Genomic DNA, 6,083 nt, shown 5'->3' with positions numbered 1-6,083 from the left:
GATGGCATTAAGAAGGTGGGTGGGAATGGGATCAGAGGAACAGGTGGTACATTTTGAGGAAGAAAGGAGAAGTGTAGTTTCCTCTATAGTAACTTCAGGAAAGGAGGAAAAAGAATGAGGGGAAGGAGAGAGAGGGGAACGGACTAGTGGAGGGAGAGGTGGCGAGGTAGAGAATTCAAGGTTTATCTTTTGAACCTTGTCGTGAAAGAATTCAGCAAGGGTCTGAGGAGATAATGAAGGGGGAGTTGGGGGAGGGGGCACCTTGAGGAGAGAGTTCAATGTGGTGAAGAGAAGTCGAGGGTTAGAGCCAAGAGAGTTGGTCAGTTGGATATAATAATCCTGTTTGGCGCGTAAAAGAGCAGATTGGAAGGAGGTCAGCATGAACTTAAAGTGTAGGAAATCAGCAAGGGCCCAAGATTTCCGCCAGAGGCGTTCGACGGAGCGAGTACAGGAACGTAGGTAGCGGATATTAGAAGTCAGCCAAGGTTGGGGTTTTGTGCGCCTTATAGGGCAAGTCATCAAAGGTGCAAGAGTGTCTAAGGCAGAGGATAGAGTATTGTTGTAAGAAGAAACAGCCTCGTTGACAGACGTGGATGGTGCCACAGTAGAGAGGAGGTTTGAAACATGGGAGGATAGAGATGAAGGGTCAATATCGTGAAGATTCCTAGATAAATTAGATATAATAGGACGGGACTGGGAGGGAGGAGATTTAAGTGTGAAAGTTATAAGATGGTGATCAGAGAGGGGAAGATCAGAGGCAAGGAAACTAGAGGGTGAACAGTTGGAGGAGAAGATGAGATCAAGACAGTGACCATTTTGATGAGTGGGGGAGGTGGAGCATAGTTGGAGATTAAAGGAGGATGTTAAAGCGAGTAACTTGGAAATATAAGAGTTGGAAGGATCATTAGCAGGAATATTAAAGTCACCAAGGATGAGAGAGGGGGAGGAAGGATCATGGAAGAAGGCAAGCCAGGCATCAAAGTCACTGAGAAAGGATGGCTCTGGCCCACTGCCAATGGTGCCTGCTTCAAGTGTCCTCCCCATGGGCTTAACCATCAGGCTGTGTGCCTGGTTCCAGATGTGCCCAAGAAAGCATAAAAAAGCCTGGAACTAGCCCCCTGTAACCAGCATGGCTCTGGCCCACTGCCAATGGTGCCTGCTTCAAGTGTCCTCCCCATGGGCTTAGCCATCAGGCTGTGTGCCTGGTTCCAGGTGTGCCCAAGAAAGCATAAAAAAAAGCCTGGAACTAGCCCCCTGTAACCAGCATGGCTCTGGCCCACTGCCAATGGTGCCTGCTTCAAGTGTCCTCCCCATGGGCTTAACCATCAGGCTGTGTGCCTGGTTCCAGGGGTGCCCAAGAAAGCATAAAAAAAAGCCTGGAACTAGCCCCCTGTAACCAGCATCGCTCTGGCCCACTGCCAATGGTGCCTGCTTCAAGTGTCCTCCCCATGGGCTTAACCATCAGGCTGTGTGCCTGGTTCCAGGTGTGCCCAAGAAAGCATAAAAAAAAGCCTGGAACTAGTTCCCGGGTGCCTGGGCCCTTGTAACCAGCATGGCTCTGGCCCACTGCCAGTGCCTGCTTCAAGTGTCCTCCCCAAGAGCTTGACCAGGCTCCGTTACTAGTTCCCTCTTCAATGCTTCAAAAATGGGACTGAAGTACCTCATGCAGTTAAGCAGAGCATGCGCTTATCCGGCGTGCACTTAAATGGAGTGCACTGTATTCGCAAATTGAGCCGCCTGTTAAAGTTTTCAATCTGATCGATTTTGTTATGAATAATAGCTTTATCCTTAATCAGGCACTCAGTTGTGGTTTTTAATGAACTTAAGTTCTTGTTGGAAGAGTATTTTCTGGCTATCAGTATCTTGCTGTCTACAGAGTCAGACAGAAGATCAACTTTAGTCACCAAAGAAGCAGTGTCCGAAGCAGCTTTTGTAATTGTCTTATTCAAATGCTGTAACATTATCCAAATGCTTCCTAGGGTTACCTCTGTGGGAGCTAATAGCTCCTGCTGTAAATCATCTGCAGGCTTTCCAGGCGAGGCGCCATCTGTCGAGGATTCCTCAGCCCCCCTTCGGAGGCTTCTGAAAACTCTGCCTCACCTCTTGTGCTTGCAGGACACACAGGAGGGTTAAGATCTGGTGAGGAAAGAGTTGTTATTAGCCCCAGGGGAGTCATCGTCGCTCCTCCACACGCTCCCACAGCAGGGCTCCTGCCTCCTTCTCCCGTGGCGTGCTCGTAGCAAAACTATCGAGGGTCGACTGGACTAGTTGGGTGGTTCCTGCCACGGATGGTAAGCTTTTAACCACCCCTTTCCTTTTTGTATGCGGCATCTTTCAAAGAAAACTATTGTATTTAAGATAGAAAAGGAAAAAAAATCCAGAGAGCCTCGATGCATGCTAACAAGCAACGCCTGCCATCTTGGAACACCCCCCCTCCTTAAGCTTTTATATTTGCTTCAGACACTACCCAGGGCCGTGCCTAGGGTCTCTGGCGCTCTCCTGCAGACTATCAGTTGGCGTCCCCCCCTGCAGACTAACACTAAAATGAAAATAAAATGATTTTTTTCTACCTTTGTTGTCTGGTGACTTTCTTTTTCTGATCATGCTGGCCCACTGATTCTGCTGCTATCTGTCCTCTTAACTCCGTTTCCAGGGCTTCCTTTCCATTTATTTCTTTCCTTTCCTCCTATCTTCTTCATTTCTGGTCCTCAGCTTCTGCCTATTTTCTTCATCCATGTGCAGTTTTTCTCCTCTCTTCCTTTTCCCTCATTTCATCTCCTTCATCTCTCTTCCCTCCCCTCTATGTCCAGTAATTTCTCCTCTCTCCCTGAGCCCTGCCCTCCCATCCATGCTCCTCTGTCCCCCTCCATTAATCCCTATCCAGCAATTCCCCTCTCTCCCTGAGCCCTGCCCTCCCATCCATGCTCTTCTGTCACCCTCCATTAATCCCTATCCAGCAATTCCCCTCTCTCCCTTCCATGACCCCCCCTCGCATCCATGCTCCTCTCTCCCCTGTCCTCCCGCTCCCATGTCCCAGTTGGCCTGGCCCGCCCTCTTCTCCCCTCCCCCTTCGCATCCATGCTCATCTCTCCCCTGCCCTCCCGCTCCCATGTCCCAGTTGGCCTGGCCCGCCCTCTTCTCCCCCCCCCCTTCGCATCCATGCTCCTCTCTCCGCTGCCCTCCCGCTCCCATTGTTCAACTACCCGCCCTCTTCTCTCCCCCCAACATCCCTTTTCTTTTTTTTCTTTTTAAATTTACCTCCATGGCAGTCCAGCAGCGCAGCGTCAGTGAAGGAGGCGGCACTCCCGACGTCTCTAGCCTTCCCTTCCCTTGACGTCAGAAGAAGGCGGAACACAGCGAAGGGAAGGCTAGAGACGTCGGGAACGCCGCCTCCTTCACTGATGCTGCGCTGCTGGACCGCCACGGAGGTAAATTTAAAAAGAAAAAAAAGAAAAGGGATGTTGGGGGGAGAGAAGAGGGCGGGCAGTTGAACAATGGGAGCGGGAGGGCGAGCGAGGTGAGCATGGTGCGGCGGCGCCCCCAGAGGGTGGCGCCCTCCTGCCATGCTTGCCCCGCTTACCGTGTTGGCACAGCCCTGACACTACCGATAAAAATTTAACCAGGTGTAATGAGCAAACTTCAGAAAAAAATTGATAGGTGTATCTGGAATAATAAACCCTTGAGAATATAGCAAAGCAAATCCTGTATCAGTGTTTCCCAAGACCAGTCCTGGAGTACACCTTGCTAGTCAGGTTTTCAGGATGTCCACAATGACTATGCATGAACTTGATTTGCATACACTGCCTCTATTATATGCAAATCTCTCATGCATATTCATTGTGGATATTCTGAAAACCTGACTGGCAAGGGGTACTCTAGGACCAGACTTCAGAAACATTGTCCTATAATCACCTCTAAAGAGTGAGGGAGTAGGTGCTCCCAGCTTATAATAAATACTATTTACCTACTCAGTAAAACATATTAGACTGGAAATAGTGAAAACAAAGCAACATTACATACAGAATATCCATTGCATTACCTTTCTTGGATTGAGTCCTACAAACCAGTGTGTGTGTGGGTGGGGGGGGGGGGGGGGGGGGGGATCAACCACCATTTCAGTAGATATATGGAGAAATTAGGTCTCACCTGATAATTTTATATTAGTCCTTCACATTATTCCAGAACCTGTGGGCTAGTTGTATCCATCAACCAGAAGGAGATAGAGAACTAAAAACTGAGCCAAGACATATCTCTCTTGGCATCCAGTCCAGCTCCTCAGTATTTACGTAGACAAGCAGTAAGGAGAAACTCAGAACAAAACACAACAACCTTAAAGAACTCGCTAACGTAACACTAACCAGATGAACAAATGTGTGGACCTCTCATCTCTGGACAACTTGTAGAGAACAAGAGATATGCAGGAAGCACCATGCAAGGTGACAGTCATCATTTGACCCATTACTTTACACTGACTAAACATCTCAGAAACCTCGGTTAGGGCTCTGGAATGGTGGGAAGGACTAATGTAAATCAGGTAAGATAATTATGTAGCTTCATACTATTCCAGAACAGGTAGGATGTCCAAAAGCAATCCCTAGAGTGGGTGGGGTCCTGGTGCCACTGCCGCCCTGAGGACTGAAGCTCCAAAACTGGCTTCCGAGCACACTGCAACGTCCACCTTGTGGTGCTTGGCAAAGGTATACAGCATTGACCACATTGCCGCCTTGCAAATATTCACCGAATGGCCAGGATGTTGCTGAACAACTCGTAGAATAAGCCCGCAAGGCCTGAGAAGCCTGCTTCCCTACAAACAAATAAGCTGATGTAATGGTCTCCTCCAGCTATCAATTGTGAGCTTGGAAACCAAGAGATCAAGTCTCAGTTTACTAAAAAGCACAGTCATCAAATGAGGACTCTATGCACATTGAGAAGCTTCAAGGAAGAATACCGAGTCTCTTCGTTCTCTCTGCAAAAGGACGGAAGCTCTACAGATTGGTTGAGATGAAATGCCGATACCACTTTTGGAAGAAAGGAAGGAATCGTGCGGAGGGAGAGCCCTGCCTCCGAAAAGCAAAGAAAAGGATCCCGACAAGAGAGAGAGAGCCTGAAGCTCCGAAACCCTACATGCCTACGCAAAAGCCACCAAGAACACTGGCTTTGGCATAAGATCTTTCAAGAAGAAGAAACTGAAAGACTAAATTAAGGTTCCACAGTAACACAGATGACAGCAGATAAAAGACCTGTATGGCCCATCCAGTCGACGCAACAATATAACTCATAGCATAAGATATAATCTAATACTTCATATGTATACTTGATCTTGATTTGTCCTTGCAACTTTCAGGGCATAGACGGTAGAAGTCTGCCTGGCATTGTCCTTGTTCTAAAACTTCTGAATTTGTTATTGAAGTCCCACTCCAGCCCATCCATGATCAGGGCACAGACCACAGAAGTCTGCCTATCACTGGGAGCTTTACTTCCCAATTACTGGTGTTTGCAAACTATTCACCACTAAGCTTCTATGGATCCATTCCTTCTAAATAGGATTCCTTTGTGTTTATCCCACATAATTTTGAATTCCGTTAATGTTTTTATCTCCACCACTTCCCGCGGGAGGGCTTTCCAGATATCTGCCACCCTCTCCTTGAAAAAGTACTTCCTGACATTCCAGATACCCCACCCCCACCCCCACTCCCAACCTCAATTCATGTCCTCTAGTTCTACCACCTTCCGGTCTCTAGGAAAGATTTGTTTGTAGATTAATACCTTTCAAATATGTGAATGTTTATATCATATCACCCCTGTTTCTCCTTTCCTCCAGGGTATACATGTTCAGGGCATCTCAACATATGCCTTGCTATGCAAAACCCCTACCGTTTTCTTTGCTTTTCTCTGAACCACTTGAAGTCTTTTTACATCCTTTGCAATATACGACCTTCAAACCTGAATGCAATACTCCAAGTGGGGCCTCACCAACAACTTGTATAGGGGAATCAACACCTCCTTTTTTCTGCTGGTTATACCCCTCTCTATGCAGCCTAGCATTCTTCTGGTATGGCCACTGTCTTCGCACTGTTTCATCA

Source organism: Microcaecilia unicolor, chromosome 6, assembly GCF_901765095.1.
Source record: "Microcaecilia unicolor chromosome 6, aMicUni1.1, whole genome shotgun sequence".
Classification (NCBI taxonomy): domain Eukaryota; kingdom Metazoa; phylum Chordata; class Amphibia; order Gymnophiona; family Siphonopidae; genus Microcaecilia; species Microcaecilia unicolor.
The sequence above is the reverse complement of the archived record's forward strand: the minus strand, read 5'-3'. Positions refer to the sequence as shown.